Source organism: Anabrus simplex, chromosome 2, assembly GCF_040414725.1.
Source record: "Anabrus simplex isolate iqAnaSimp1 chromosome 2, ASM4041472v1, whole genome shotgun sequence".
Lineage (NCBI taxonomy): Eukaryota > Metazoa > Arthropoda > Insecta > Orthoptera > Tettigoniidae > Anabrus > Anabrus simplex.
The window spans coordinates 766501673-766519566 of NC_090266.1; the positions used below are offsets into that span (position 1 = coordinate 766501673).

The 17894-nt window shown below is 38.4% G+C and overlaps 1 protein-coding gene across 6 annotated transcripts in view; it reads right to left on the reverse strand.

Annotated features, from left to right (window-relative positions):
* Window positions 1–17894, reverse strand: part of LOC136864441 (sarcolemmal membrane-associated protein) — a 700905-nt gene that overhangs the window by 46258 nt on the left and 636753 nt on the right. Inside the window, exon 23 of one of the 6 annotated variants that reach the window (XR_010859312.2) lies at window positions 11633–11827. The exons of the other annotated variants lie outside the window; for them this stretch is intronic. The gene's annotated coding sequence lies outside the window, so the exon portion shown is untranslated. The remainder of the gene's footprint in view (window positions 1–11632; window positions 11828–17894) is intronic. 6 annotated transcript variants of the gene reach the window in all.

Here is a 17894-nt window from a genome sequence, read left to right on the forward strand (position 1 = left end):
AATATCAGGGGTGTACAGGATTAAATGCAACAGTTGTAATTTTTCTTACGTTGCACAGACTGGAAGGAGCTTTAATATAAGATACTCAGAACATGTTAATGCCCTAAAATACAATAGATTTTCAGCTGTGGGGCAGCATATGCATGACTATAATCACAAATTCACAGACATAAACAAGATATGGAATTCTTAAAGTCATGAACAAAGGACCCCTCCTTAACATTACAGAAAGCTGCTTCATACATATAGATACATACATACATACATACATTATCATTATAGACTGTTATGCCTTTCAGCGTTCAGTCTGCAAGCCTCTGAGAATTTACTAAACGTCGCCACAATCCTCGATTTGCAACTAGTGTTGTGGCCTCATTTAGTTCTATACCTCTTATCTTTAAATCGTTAGAAACAGAGTCTAACCATCGTCGTCTTGGTCTCTTTCTATTTCTCTTACCCTCCATAACAGAGTCCATTATTCTCCTAGGTAACCTATCCTCCTCCATTCGCCTCACATGACCCCACCACCGAAGCCGGTTTATGCGTACAGCTTCATCCATCGAGTTCATTCCTAAATTAGCCTTTATCTCCTCATTCCGAGTTCCCTCCTGCCATTGTTCCCACCTGTTTGTACCAGCAATCATTGTTGCTACTTTCATGTCTGTTACTTCTAACTTATGAATAAGATATCCTGAGTCCACCCAGCTTTCGCTCCCATAAAGCAAAGTTGGTCTGAAAACAGACCGATGTAAAGATAGCTTCGTCTGGGAGCTGACTTCCTTCTTACAGAATACTGCTGATCGCAACTGCGAGCTCACTGCATTAGCTTTACTACACCTTGATTCAATCTCACTTACTATATTACCATCCTGGGAAAACACACAACCTAAATATTTGAAATTATCGACCTGTTCTAGCTTTGTATCACCAATCTGACATTCAATTCTGTTGGATTTCTTACCTACTGACATCAATTTAGTCTTCGAGAGGCTAATTTTCATACCATACTCATTGCACCTATTTTCAAGTTCCCAGATGTTAGACTGCAGGCTCTCGGCACAGTCTGCCATTAAGACCAAGTCGTCAGCATAGGCCAGGCTGCTTACTACATTTCCACCTAACTGAATCCCTCCCTGCCATTTTATACCTTTCAGCATATGATCCATGTAAACTACAAACAGCAAAGGTGAAAGATTACAGCCTTGTCTAACTCCTGTAAGTACCCTGAACCAAGAACTCATTCTACCATCAATTCTCACTGAAGCCCAATTGTCAACATAAATGCCTTTCATTGATTTTAATAATCTACCTTTAATTCCATAGTCCCCCAGTATAGCGAACATCTTTTCCCTCGGTACCCTGTCATATGCTTTCTCTAGATCTACGAAACATAAACACAACTGCCTATTCCTCTCGTAGCATTTTTCAATTACCTGGCGCATACTGAAAATCTGATCCTGACAGCCTCTCTGTGGTCTGAAACCACACTGGTTTTCATCCAACTCCCTCTCAACGACTGATCGCACCCTCCCTTCCAAGATGCCTGTGAATACTTTGCCTGGTATACTAATCAATGAGATACTTCGATAGTTGTTGCAATCCTTCCTGTTCCCTTCCTTATAGATAGGTGCAATTACTGCTTTTGTCCAATCTGAAGGTACCTTACCAACACTCCACGCTAATTTGACTACTCTATGAAGCCATTTCATCCCTGCCTTCCCACTATACTTCACCATTTCAGGTCTAATTTCATCTATTCCTGCTGCCTTATGACAATGGAGTTTTTTTAACCATCCTTTCCACCTCCTCAAGAAAAATTTCACCAACATCGTTTTCCTCCTCCCCATGAACTTGGCTGTTCGCAACACCACCAGGATGATTTCCATTTACAGTGAGAAGATGTTCAAAATATTCCCTCCACCTCTCCAGTGATTCCCTGGGATCTGTTATGAGTTCACCTGAATTACTCAAAACACTGTTCATTTCCTTTTTCCCTCCCTTCCTAAGATTCTTTATTACTGTCCAGAAAGGTTTCCCTGCTGCTTGACCTAGCCTTTCCAGGTTATTACCAAAATCTTCCCATGACTTCTTTTTGGATTCAACAACTATTTGTTTCGCTCTGTTTCTTTCATCTACGTACCAATCCCTGTCTGCCTCGGCCCTTGTTTGGAGCCATTTCTGATAAGCCTTCTTTTTACGTTTACAGGCTGCTCTCACTTCATCATTCCACCAAGATGTTCGCCTTTTCCCATCTTTACACACACTTGTTCCTAGGCATTCCCTTGCTGTTTCTACTACAGCATCCCTGTATGCCACCCATTCACTTTCTATATCCTGAACCTGCTTACTGTCTACTGTTCGAAACTTCTCACTAATCATATCCATGTAATTCTGTCTAATTTCCTCGTCCTGGAGATTTTCTACCCTTATTCGTTTGCAGACAGATTTCACTTTCTCTACCCTAGGCCTAGAGATACTTAGTTCACTACAGATCAGATAATGGTCTGTATCATCGAAAAATCCCCGAAAAACTCGTACATTCCTAAAAGATTTCCTGAATTCAAAGTCTGTTAAGATATAGTCTATTATGGATCTGGTATCCCTAGCCTCCCATGTGTAGCGGTGAATAGCCTTATGCTTGAAGAATGTATTCGTAACAGCTAAACCCATACTAGCACAGAAGTCCAGCAAACGCTTCCCATTCCCATTAGCTTCCATATCTTCCCCACATTTACCAATCACCCTTTCGTATCCTTCAGTTCTATTCCCAACTCTCGCATTGAAATCGCCCATTAGCACTATTCTATCCTTGCTGTTCACCCTGACAACGATGTCAGTCAATGCTTCATAAAACTTGTCAACTTCATCCTCATCTGCACCCTCACATGGTGAATACACGGACACAATTCTTGTCCTAATTCCTCCCACTGACAAATCTACCCACATCATTCGCTCACTTACGTGCCTAACAGAAACTATGTTGCGTGCAATGGTATTCCTGATAAAGAGCCCTACCCCAGACTCTGCCCTTCCCTTTCTAACACCCGTCATGTACACTTTATAATCTCCTATCTCTTCCTCCTTATCTCCCCTTACCCGAATATCACTTACTCCTAGCACATCCAGATGCATCCTCTTTGCTGACTCAGCAAGTTCTACCTTCTTTCTTCCATAAGCCCCATTAATATTGATAGCACCCCATCGAATTCCATTTCGTTCGCCAAGTTGTTTCCAAGGAGTCCCTCGCCTGTCAAATGGGAGTGGGACTCCATTACTCCCACAGGTCCGAGGCTTGCTTAAAGTGTTCTGAGCTCGGTAAATTCATGAAGCAGGATGCTGCCCTACTTGCACATAGTCCAAGTGAGGATCTCTCCTCTAACGGGTTATGGACCACCGGTGAATTGTGTAGTCCTAGCCGCCTGAGCACAAGGAGGGCCACGACTCAGAATATGTCCGAGATGCCCACTCCCATTCCATAGCAACTGGTATCCCGACTCTCAGGACCACTTACTAGGCCACTCAGCCGTTGCCCATGGTTCACGAACTAGGACGTGACTACAATAACCCACAAACATGAACCATATAGATCAATATTTAAATCCAAATTACAATCTTAATGACATTTCTGAAAAGCCAAATATCCTGTTTGACCTAATTCTTATTTTTAGAAACGTCAAACCAAAAAGTCATAATTCAATTTCTCATTCTATTCACAGCACCTTCCCTCAGCCACCACCTGTTTTCCCACATCCTTTGGCCCCTCCTTAAACCCCTTCCCTATCTCACCCTCTCCTTGCCCCTCCCTCCCCTCTCTCCTTGTCCCGCCCTTTCCCTTTCTGTGTCCCCTTTGAATCTTACAATCCAACCTCAACTCCTCCCCATTAGTGAGGCACGCAGTAGGCCACGCACTACATGCCACAATGAAAGGTAATTCTCATATAACTCATGTCATTTTATTAGCACTGTCTCTCCTTTTTGTTCATTAATTTTGACTATTATTTATTTAGATTAGCTTCATGGACACCACACTGAATTGCAAATTTCTACCAGCTGCATTCTATGAACTGCCAGCTATTAATCATATCTTCGTGTGCCGTTTTTGACAATACCCATCAGCATATTTTAACAAGAAGCAATAACATGAGGCAACACATCCAAGGACATAAGAGTGCTATTTTAATTTCGTATTTTATATGTTCTGCACATAGTTCATCCTTTTATTACCTTTTAATCTCATTTGTGTTTGTGCATTTGTTTTAGTCATAAGATGTATTTGTACAATTCTATACTATGGCTGATGATGGTCAGCCAAGGCCGAAACTAGTTCCAAGTTTAAAAAATGTAATGTAAACATTGCATAATATAGTACTGTAAAGGTGGACCATTAAAACATAAGTTTAATTATTATTGGAATCAGTTGGTCTCGCCTTTTTGCGGCGATATGCAACCCTCACCATGTTCAACAGCTCGCAGTAGTGAGCAGCATTGATTGTGCATTGCTCATGCAAAAAATCAATCAGCAAAATGCCTCGCCGATCGAAAAAAAAAAAAAACGGTTGCTAGAACCTTGCTGGCTGACAGTCGAGACTTGGCTTTCACTGGCGCTGCCTCCCCTTTCCTCCGCCACTCCTTACTGGCTTTTTTGTATTCGGGAGTGTAGTGGTGGACCCATGTTTCGTCACACGTGATGATCCAACTCAAAAATGCATCACCTCCTCCCGCAAACCTTGCTGTAAGCCTCTGATGGACCTTGAAACGTCTCAACTTCAGATTGTCATAGAAAGAAAGAGATCCACCTTATCAATACTAAATTTAATATTGTTATTTAAAACAGGACCGGTTTCGACTTATTACAAGTCATCTTCAGCTGTCATTTACATACACATTAGAATACATGTTCAAACAGTTGTATCTTACAAATAAACATGTCGTGTTTGATAGACATTAGGTAGTATGTCTAGAAGTGAAATTCTGCTTCTTACATCTAAGTTTAAAGGATCAAGAATATTAAAAAGATATCTATCTTTAACACATTAAAAAATTACAACACATGATAAAATTTGTTGTTTACACCTGACCTTGAATATAGCATTATCGTTCAAGTTTTACTAATAATAGTTCTTTAAAAGGACTTTTATATTGCATCGTTTTTAGTCGACTAAATATGCTTAAATGTAGCCGCATGTGCTTATACAGATACTTCTTATTAGGCTTAGACTTTGTCAAAATGAGTAATGTGAATTCAAAGTTGAAATTACACTAACAAAGTGAAGTGCGTTTGAATTAATAGTGATCTAGGTAATTGTAACCTCTGTTGAATAACTCCTGTAATTATATGCTATTTAAAATACATTTCATGTAAAGAAGACATTAGCACACTTCAATATATAAAAGTTGAAAGGTATAAAACAATCATATACGTTTTGTGAAATTCATATGAAGTAATGTTCTTTCCTCATGCGTATGTGTCAATTTCAAATGGGGTAGTATACTTTATATAAACTTTGTCAAATTAAGTAATGTGAATCTGAATTTTGAGATTGCGTTGAGAAATGAAATGCCAGGTAATTAAAACCTGTATTGAATGACCTCTTCAGATATATACTATGTAAAATACATTAAATTCAACATAAAACAATGGTACATTTCAATATAAGTTAAAAGGTAAGAGGCAGTCCTGCAAATTTGTAAAACTTCATATGAAGTACTGTTCTTCACGTGTACATGCCAAGTTCAAATGGGGCACTATTGGCCACTATTTGCTTAAAGTCCAATCACTATAAATTTATATTGTCTTGTTGAATATACAGATTGAAGATGAATGTGCTGCTGGGGTTATGAAAGCTGTTGTTGTAGGTGGTTCTTTTTCGGTCTATGATACTTGCTAACTATCTGTAAAAAGTAAATGAAATCAGTTAGAAGCGCATTAGAATGTTCAAGTGTTAAACTGTGTGTGTCTGTGTGTGTGTGTGTGTGTGTGTGTGTGTGTGTGTGTGTGTGTATTGTAGAGATTACTTACTGTCGTGAGATGATTGGGAAGTGTATCGCTTGGCAGCTTGGCGTGTACTATATCGTGAACTTGTGGTATTAGTGTCTGTTGTCGTGAGGGGAATGGAGGGGTGGGGAAGGGGAGTTGCTAACTGTGTAGAGGTGGAGTTAGTTGTATCTTTCTCCTGCGCTGTAGATTGCGCGTGGTGTTGTTTATTGACTGTTCTCAAATAATAGTTTTTTATAAAAGGGATGATTTTATTAAATAAAATATTGGTTTTTTCTGTGATTTCATTAATATTATAATTAGGGTTGGCATATTGGTCTACTGATATATATAGTTCTTCAGTAATATTGAGTAAGGGTCCTTTGGGGTTTGTGCTTAATATTATCATATCATTATCTATATTAGTAAAGTTATGTTTGTAATCAACCATGTGTTGTCCTATTGCCGAAAAATGGTTGTGTTTTATGGCATTGACATGTTCGTTGTATCTGAAGAACTATATATATCAGTAGACCAATATGCCAACCCTAATTATAATATTAATGAAATCACAGAAAAAACCAATATTTTATTTAATAAAATCATCCCTTTTATAAAAAACTATTATTTGAGAACAGTCAATAAACAACACCACGCGCAATCTACAGCGCAGGAGAAAGACACAACTAACTCCACCTCTACACAGTTAGCAACTCCCCTTCCCCACCCCTCCATTCCCCTCACGACAACAGACACTAATACCACAAGTTCACGATATAGTACACGCCAAGCTGCCAAGCGATACACTTCCCAATCATCTCACGACAGTAAGTAATCTCTACAACACACACACACACACACACACACACACACACACACACACACACACACACACACACACACACACACACACACACACACACACACACACACACACACACACACACACACACACACACACACACACACACACACACACACACACACACAGTTTAACACTTTAACATTCTAATGCGCTTCTAACTGATTTCATTTACTTTTTACAGATAGTTAGCAAGTATCATAGACCGAAAAAGAACCACCTACAACAACAGCTTTCATAACCCCAGCAGCACATTCATCTTCAATCTGTATATTCAACAAGACAATATAAATTTATAGTGATTGGACTTTAAGCAAATAGTGGCCAATAGTGCCCCATTTGAACTTGGCATGTACACGTGAAGAACAGTACTTCATATGAAGTTTTACAAATTTGCAGGACTGCCTCTTACCTTTTAACTTATATTGAAATGTACCATTGTTTTATGTTGAATTTAATGTATTTTACATAGTATATATCTGAAGAGGTCATTCAATACAGGTTTTAATTACCTGGCATTTCATTTCTCAACGCAATCTCAAAATTCAGATTCACATTACTTAATTTGACAAAGTTTATATAAAGTATACTACCCCATTTGAAATTGACACATACGCATGAGGAAAGAACATTACTTCATATGAATTTCACAAAACGTATATGATTGTTTTATACCTTTCAACTTTTATATATTGAAGTGTGCTAATGTCTTCTTTACATGAAATGTATTTTAAATAGCATATAATTACAGGAGTTATTCAACAGAGGTTTACAATTACCTAGATCACTATTAATTCAAACGCACTTCACTTTGTTAGTGTAATTTCAACTTTGAATTCACATTACTCATTTTGACAAAGTCTAAGCCTAATAAGAAGTATCTGTATAAGCACATGCGGCTACATTTAAGCATATTTAGTCGACTAAAAACGATGCAATATAAAAGTCCTTTTAAAGAACTATTATTAGTAAAACTTGAACGATAATGCTATATTCAAGGTCAGGTGTAAACAACAAATTTTATCATGTGTTGTAATTTTTTAATGTGTTAAAGATAGATATCTTTTTAATATTCTTGATCCTTTAAACTTAGATGTAAGAAGCAGAATTTCACTTCTAGACATACTACCTAATGTCTATCAAACACGACATGTTTATTTGTAAGATACAACTGTTTGAACATGTATTCTAATGTGTATGTAAATGACAGCTGAAGATGACTTGTAATAAGTCGAAACCGGTCCTGTTTTAAATAACAATATTAAATTTAGTATTGATAAGGTGGATCTCTTTCTTTCTATGACATACTATAGATATCAATACGGAACATCATGAAATTTATTAATCAAGAAAATCAACTTCAGATTTTCGATCAAAAGGTGAGGGACCCATCTGGAACACACTTTACTGAACTGTAGGTCGTTGTGATGATTGCTTGACAGCTCCCATAACTGATTCAGACTTGTTCTGCAATTTCTGATACTCTCGGCCGTCGATCGTCATCTATAATGTCATTAACCGCACAAATGTTTTCTCTGTAATGCTGGTCCAAGGATGGCGATTGTGTTGCTGATTTTCTACACGTTCTTGTTATTCCTTGAACTTTTTATGCCAGGCAAATACACGCATCCTTGACAATGTTCAATCACCAAACTGTGCAGTTAATTGCTGGCAAATTTCTGCTGCTGTAACTCCTTCGCGAGCAAGAAATTTTATAATTAGCGTTGCGCAGTGGAGGGGTGCACCTGTTGCTCTGACATCGTTAGTATTACTGATGAAACGGCGGGAAATATCTAACAGCATGCTCTCGCCACTCCTAACGGTTTCTCTGGGCCGTTGACCTTAGATGTTAGGCCCCTTTAAACAACAAGTATTATCATCATGAACCTAATGGTCCCGCCAAAGCGTAACAGAAGTGTACCAACTGTTGATGTTCAGGAACAAAAATCCCGTTTATATTTGATCGACCATCGTATAACAACATTCTGCCGAAAATCAGATGGCACCTCTCCTGTCTCATACATCTTACATAATAAATGGAATAACCTTGCCATGCTGGTTTCTCCTAAGGCAGTAATTCAGAGGGAATGTCATCAATTCCAGATGCCTTGTTCCTGTTTAGGTCTCTCATCTCCAAAAGCTCTATCAAATTCAGACCTCAAAATTGGTTCCCCCATTTCATCAGCATCAACAGCCTCTTCTTGTTTCAGAATCATATCATCTATGTCTTTACCTTGATACAACTGTTGGATATGTTTCTGCCATCTTTCTGCTATGTCTTCTTTTCCTGGAAGAGGTTTACCATTTGAGCTCTTAATAATTATACATCTAGTTTTCCTTTCTCCAAGAGTTTTCTTGATTTTCCTGTATGCAGCACCTACCTTTCCAAGGACCATTCAACCTTCAACATCCTTGCTTCTCCTTCAGCCATTCTTCGTTACCTGTCCTGCTCTTCCTATCCACTTCATTCTTTAATTGCCTGTATTCCTTTCTACCCTCTTCATTTTTGGCATTCTTGTACTTTCATTGTTCATCAATCAGGTCTAGTATCTCCTGAGTTATCCATTGATTCTTAGTTGATCTTTCCCTTCTTCCTAACATTTCTTCAGCACAAGTATAAAGATTGGATTTTCCACCTAATCAATACTATTATAAGGTACTTAAAACCTTTTACATCACAGTACCGGTTTCGACCCTATGTACGAGTCATTTTCAGCTGCTGAAGAACCTTGATATCTTAAAAAATAACATATCATGTTAATAATAATGTTAATGTTATTTGTTTTACGTCCCACTAACTACTCTTTTACAGTTTTCGGAGACGCCGAGGTGCGGGAATTTAGTCCCGCAGGAGTTCTTTTACATGCCAGTAAATCTACCGACACGAGGCTGACGTATTTGAGCACCTTCAAATACCACCGGACTGAGCCAGGATCGACCCTGCCAAGTTGGGGTCAGAAGGCCAGCGCCTCAACTGTCTGGGCCACTCAGCCCGGCAACATATAATGTTAAGACACTACTTATTCTACCTTTAGATGACTAATTCTAGGTTATATTGGTATATTGTAGTGTTAAAATGTGCTTGGATGAGAAATGTAAAAGTCTAAAATTGTTCAACAGTTCATTACGATGTCACTGACCTTGATGTTCACACACACACACACACACACACACGCACGCACGCACGCATCCATGCTCTCTCTCTTTTTGATTTCTGTATTACAATGTTAAACACTATTATTGTAAGTTTTAAAAATGTCGTATTTCTAATTTAAATGGTACTATGTTTTTATGACACTTACATCAGTAGGAAGTCAACATTTTCTAAAAATTTAATAATAGAGTATCATATAAAGTATTCTCCTGTCTTGCATATTTAATTAGATATTCCTGAACAGTAGTAGCTGGATATGATGACTGCTTTGTCTGACCAGAGGTTTCAGACACCATCAAAGCAGATGTTTGATGTTGAAATGGAGTGTGATTCGGAAGATTTCCTGCAACAAGCGTTCAGGAATTCTGTTTCGGGGATTCTACACTTCGTTCACCAAGAGCCACCAGCAAATCATTTTATGAACTGTGTGTGTTCACATCACTGCATCCACATAAACTGTGACTCAATTGCAATCGCAACTTGCATTAACTCGTGTGTTAAAGAGTCTCCGAAGTTGGATATCAGCTGGTGAGAAAGAGAGAGAGAGAGCACGTGCGTGCGTGCATGCATGCATGCATGCATGTGTGTTTCAATAATGAACAATTTCATTTCCTTCTCTATCCTTCACCAAAGAATGCTTCAGCCAAAAATTCTGGATTTGTGTGATGTTTCCTTCCTTTTACGTGTGTTCTATCAATACACTACCAGGTTAGCCACAGTTCTCCATGCATATTTTATATGCTCTTTAATATATAATATACAGTATTTCTAAATGAAATCATCATGAATAATCAAAGTCTAACAATCTGCAAAAAAATCTGTACTGGCAAAGTACTTTGTAATAATCTTCTTTCTCATAATATTTCTCTGCACCTCTTCAACTTGATAATACGAACAGTATTGAGAAGTGCTATTATACGTTTTTGATTTTGTGCTATTTTGCATTCTGGTGGTTCCATAATGAGTTATGAAAACTAAACGTACTATTCAATTATATGTTATTTTTCAAAATGATGGCACAAGCTGCAGTAACACCACACCCAAGTTAAAATTACACCTTCCTCTCAATTCCTAAATTAAGAGTTACAATACTGGAAGCTCAAATATTCAATTTACATTCAATGGCTGATGTTTCCTTTCAGGAAAATGTTTCATAGAGGCAAGGTACAGGGACACAGGCTTACACTACAGTGCTTCCTTCATTCAGTTTACATACAGTCAGTGTAATGATACTGAAATGTAAGATATATTTCTGAATCTCCATCTAAAGTGACATGCCAATTATGTTTCACCTAATATTTGTATACAATTTATAATACAAGACTGAGAAATCTGGAGTAGGTAGTTAATGGAAAAAACTGATGATTACACTTACTCTCAGTCCATTAAAAAGGTAAGTCTATTGGGCTGGAAAGATAAAAGGAGTGTGCATCTTACTTCAATAATCCAACAAGGTGATGTTATATTAGGTATTAAACACTGCAAATCAAACAGGATATTACCGGTATTAATTAAGGGTAGGTTGACATACACATCACCCACATACTGGAAACTGGAACCAGTTAGTTAACCAATGCAATTGTGAACTCCCAAAAAAATCACCAGTCACCAAGCAAGCACTTGATGCAGTAGATATATTTACCTTCTTTGAGGACCAGTTTGTCATTGTCAACTAGACAAGCGTGTTGAACAATGGGCTGAGGGGGAGCAGAGACAGATACCAAGAGGAAAAGGCTTGGAATAGGAAGAGAATAATGGGAAGTCAGACTAAATGGCCAACAGCCATAAGTACGGCCGCCAAAGCCAGGGCAATGGGTATCAGATATTTCACAGGTACCTGCAAAATGCGAAGAGAGATAATAGAAAATTCACACAAAATAAAATAAATTAAGTAAAGGTAATAAAAAAAATGAAATGCAGAAATCAACAGTAAAAGATAGGAGGTAACAGAAAGAAAAGTACAGAGAAAGATTTCATAAATGTAATAATTCATTAATAATATACTTTAAATTAACAAGCTAGTATTTAAAGATAAAAGTAGTTAAATGCATAGTGGAAAAGGTGATGGAAACAGGAAGTGAACAAAATGGAGAGCAGCAATTAGTCAAGGCATGAATACGAGTAGTACACTAAAGAGAAAGGTAACCCAACAAGCCAAATAATCTTGATTTACTTGGTATGTAATACTTTATAATAATGTTATAATAATGTTATTTGTTTTACGTCCCACTAACTACTTTTTAAGGTCTTCGGAGACGCCGAGGTGCCGGAATTTAGTCCCGCGGGAGTTCTTTAACGTGCCAGTAAATCTACCAACACCGGGCTGTCGTATTTGAGCACCTTCAAATACCACCGGGCTGAGCCAGGATCGAACCTGCCAAGTTGGGGTTAGAAGGCCAGCGCCTTAACCGTCTGAGCCACTCAGCCCGGCATGTAATACTTTAAGGCTGCTGCTTTCTTATCAGCTGTTCCTTGGAAACCTCAACTGAAATCTGAGTATAATGAAATAAGGGCATGGAAACAGAAAATGAAAGAATGTAAACTAAGCTTACACAGTAGGGTTGGGCAGACCGGAACATTCAGTTGTTCCTCGACATTAGGAGCTTGAGGCGGGGTGTTTTGGTACAGAGTGCCAGCACGGGGGACACGGGACTGTAACTGCGTTGTAGAGAGAACTTCGAGAGGCAACATGACATGCTCCTCATCAGCTGGAATGTGCCTGTACGGAACGTGCTGTGCCAAGGCCGCACTAGATAGACTAGTTGGCCTTGGCTGTGTGCAGTGGGCGCACAGGACACGGGACTGTAACTGCGCAGTAGAGAGAACTTCGAGAGGCAACATTACATGCTCCACGCCAGCGGGAATGTGCCTGTACCGAACGAGCTGTGTGGTGTGTTCCTGTGTGTAGTTATGGCCATGTCCAGCATAAAGCTGCACGGAACGTGAACGAACAGTCCGAACACTGAAATTCACCCAATAATCATGTTTATAGGCTGCTTTTAGGTTAAGATTTTTCTGGTCAATATGAAATACACATAACATGGTTACAATGGCAGTACAGATGTTTAAAAGTAACTAATTCAAGAATATTTTCACCAGTTGAATGTATCGGCCTGTATTGTGAGTAATTAGGACCAGGACAAAACTTCACGGCACGTGAGAAAGCAGTCAGAACTCTGAATAAAATACGCACCCAAAAAATCATGTCTAAATTTTCTTTTTAGGATAAGAATGTTTTCATTCATTCTGAAATACACCTGTCACAATTACACTGGCAGAGCATGTGTTTACAAATGTCACAATGTTATTTTCACCAATTAAAAGTATACTCGCACAGTTGAAGAAACATTCATCAGTACTCTATTCACGTACACAATATACAAGCGGAACATGAAAATAATAATTAAACCATACAAGCGAAACACGAAGATAAAAATTAAACACTATATTATACAAAGATTAAAAATAAAACTATACAAGCAGAACATGAAAAAAAAAAAAAAACTGTGGAATGTTTAAATTTCGAATGTCTTGTCATTGTGCTGGTTGAAGATCCCTTTGCAGACAAAATAGAAGAACATAAATTGCAATTCACTCTGTCCGGTTTTCTTCTAGTAAAAAAGTCCTGGACAGGACTCCGATGTGACATTATGCAAAGTTTACCGTCTTTCGTACGGTTTAATTACATTCGTGCTGTTCTGCTCTTTGCACTTCGAATTCCTTCCCTCTCAACTTCCATTTACTTTCCTTAATATCTCGAAAATTTCCCTCAATACTTTCTCGGGGTTTGATATTAAAAATTAATTTGGACTTTAAGGAAACTTTTAAGCCCATGAAAAATATAGGTCATTGCTTTGGAATAAAAAATATAACTGGATGAAAACATTTTTATACTTTCGTGGTGTAATGTTCTCCGCACTTTGCCGTTCCCTTCTCTCAGCTTCCATTTACCTTCTTTAATATCTCGAAAATTTCCCTCAACACTTTCTCGGGGATTGACGATAAAAATTAATTTGGACTTTCAGGAAACTTTTAAGCCCACGAAAAATATAGGTCATCGCTTTGGAATTAAAAATATAACTGGACGAAAACATTTTAATACTTCCGTGGTTTTCATTTCTCTCAACTTCCATTTACCTTCTTTAATACCTTGAAAATTTCCCTCAACACTTTCTCGGGGTTTGATATTAAAAATTAATTTGGACTTTAAGGAAACTTTTAAGCCCACGAAAAATATAGGTCATTGCTTTGGAATTAAAAATATAACTGGATGAAAACATTTTTATACTTTCGTGGTGTTATGTTCTCCGCACTTTGCCGTTCCCTTCTCTCAGCTTCCATTTACCTTCTTTAATATCTCGAAAATTTCCCTCAACACTTTCTCGGGGATTGACGATAAAAATTAATTTGGACTTTCAGGAAACTTTTAAGCCCACGAAAAATATGGGTCATCACTTTGGAATTAAAGATATAACTGGATGAAAAAATGTTTACACTCCAGCACAGGGTGGCACACAGCTGGTATTGACAGTCAGCTAGTAGGCGAAGAGCAGTGCATAGTGACGCTTCTGACGGGACAGCGAGTCAGTGTCTCCGTCTCGCTCGAGAATGTTTCAGAACAATTGACACTCGGTGTTCCGGAACAGCGGAACATAACTGTGCACCGGCACAGTGTGCCGAAACAGCGACATAGTGCCCAACCCTATTACACAGTGGAGTAATATTAGCCATCAAGTTTAGTTTACAAGGAGTTCTTCCGTTTGGATGATTGTGTATTGAAACATTACAGCAAAATCTCTAAAAACTGACAAAAATCTGAAGGACAGACTGTATGTCCCGATTTATTAAATGGATAATACTTCATTACCATAAATGAAACTTAACTTACGAGTTAACTTCTGTGCCCCTTGTCTACTAATGTACCAAAATGATTTACACGGGCTACTAGGGAGGTTAAGGCATACTGGTTTATAGAAACACGTGCACATATAGGAATCAATCATCAACCAATCGCCACTACTCTGCATTTAGGGCTGTCACCTTGGTGGCAGATTCCCTACCAGTTGTTTACCTATTCTTTCCTTAACACATTCGCTGCTGCCTGACACGTATGTGCCACCTGGTTCGTGTGCTACATGCCGATGATGCACGTGCATGTCATTATAGGTAATCTGGTCTGGAGAAGAAAACTTATCATCTTCTGGGGCAAATTATAGGTTTTGTTAAGGTTAAATGATTTCAAACAAGTTGGAAATCTAATGAACATCTCCCTTGGTAAATTATTCTCTCTCCTTTACACCTTTACTGCAACCCCTAAATTCTCCCATAACCACATGAAGAGATCTCTAATCTTAATTTACAATCCTATTCATGTGATTACTTCAATGAAGATCTTTCCTTATGTTAACATCAAGGTATTTACAGCGATCCCCATGAGGAATTTCTATTCCATTAACACAATAATTAAAACAGAGAGGACTTTTCCCCTTAGTGTAACTTACAATCTGAATTTTTAATTCATTTACAATCATACCATTGTCTGCTGACCATCTCACAATATTACCGAGGTTTTCTAACAGTCGCTCACAATCCTGTATCTTACAGAGTATAGCATCATCTGCAAAAAGTCTTATCTGTGATTCCAGTTCTATCATTCATACACAACTGAGACTGACTTATACACTCAGTTCTGCGTAATTCTGTTTTATACGTACATTTCTGTAGGTCCCAGCAAATTATAACTTAAAAGCATGTTAATTAAAACTCATTTGTACGTAACTCATTTATATATCATTCGGTGTTATACAAGGGCCATCCAGAAATTAAGGTTCCCTATTTAGAAGAAGACAACATAGTTACATGAAAAACTTTATTAGCACCTGATACATCAATATTGGAGCTATTTTTTTTTACATAATCACCACCAGAAATGAGACACTTGTTACTTTGTGGGATTAACTTTTGTATGCTGGTGTCATAGAAGTCTACTGCCTGGGAATGAAACCAGCGTACGACTTTCACCTTCAGCTCTTAATCCGTATGAAAATGCAGACCAGAGGACAGGAATGTCTTGAGGTGCAGTGCAAGAAAACTCAAAAATCAATGGGAGCAAGATCAGGACCGTAGACATTAATTTCCTACTGTTACCGAAATGCAGCTGAATTAAAAATGCAATAGCTGCAGATGTTGGAGGGGTGTGGTGGTATAGCAAAGATCGTGGGAAGCAGTTGCATGGCATAAATCTAAAGCAGAAAGATTATGCGAGATGGATTCGGGACACAGACATGCTTCCATTTTAATCGTAAACAGGTTTTGAAAATGAGACACACAAATGATGCTGAGATTTGACATTTGCTATATTGAGTCATAAAAACTGTGGTTCTATCAGTACAAATTTATTGTACATTGCTTCACTTGGCCATGGAGAAAGGAAGGAGAAAAGTTACACACTGGAAGAGAAAAAACAATTTATAGGAGAAGTGGACAATAATATAAAAAAAACTAAAGAAATCTCGGAGTTATCTTGCATAGAAAACAGGTGGCTCAAATCTTCAGCCTATAATATAACTAAACTTCTAAAACTAAAATCTCAAAGGGTATCCAAATTCCAAGAATTATAACTGCATGACAATTTAAGTCATGTGAATTTTCATAGTAACTGGACTAGGCAGGATACTGCTAATGGTATGGTTTATCCACAATTAGTAAATTTCTCAGACAAAGCATACAATGATAAACCATTATATTATGACCACCCCAACCCAGGAATATTTATTGCTCCTGGAGCAGAGAGAGGTACACGTGATATGCTGTCAGCAGGGCATATATAGGGCAGATCTTCAGGCTCACTGTTACACGTGTTTCTGGTGTTAGAATGGGAAAGGCGGGCAATCTTTCTCAATTTGATAGAGGTCAAATTATGATGGTATGCTAAAGTAAAGCTCATAATCAAAAAATAAAAAGCAACCCAAATAAACTAAATACAATAAATTCCAAGCACCTCGGAACCACCATCTCTGATATTGCACAGCTTGTTGCCTACTCTCATGTTGCTGTTGTAAGCACATATCAAGAGTGGTGCAATAGTGGGCAAATAATGGTGCGTCATCCAGCTGCATGTCAACAGGGGCTCATTGATGCACACGGTTCAGCGAACACTGCTGCACATGAGACTTCGGAGTCAAAGACGCAGCTGTACCCCAAATTACGACCGCACTCCTCTGACAGAAGTGCATGAGGTGGGGACAAAATCACAGACATTGTATTATGAATGATTGGAGAAAGGTTGCCTGGTGCGATGAGTTAAAATTTCAGGTTCATCACACTGACAGCTAAGCATGTGTATGCTGATTACCCTCGGAGGCTATAACAACTGGTTGCAATCTTGACTGGAGAGAGGCCGTTACAGGAGGTGTGATGGCCTGGGTCATTCTAGAGCTCATTATTCCAGTCAACTAGTCTCCGACAGCTGTATGGTGTCTGGTCATTATTGGGAACTTCGCCTATTCATATCAGCAATGTTCCTTGCTTGTGTAGGTTGCTCCCTAGAGGACAATGCACCAAGCCATTCTGCCAGGATTGTGAAGAACTGGTTCAAGAAATACATTGTCTGATAAAAAAAGATGAACACCCCACAGGAGTAGTCAAATATTATCCCATTTTGATATACATACATACCACTGATGTGTGAGTAAATGATTAGATTTACAAGGATCTGTAATGTGTAGAATGCCCATCAGAGTGCGTTCATGATGGCACCGTCCTGTTGTTGATAAGTTGTTACCAGTCAACTGCTGTGAGTCAGACAGTTAAACAAGACATGCAAAGAGGTCTACGTAAAATACAAAGCACCCACGATGCCTCGCAGATGCGTTAGACAGTCGATCCAGCAAGTGACAGAGGCA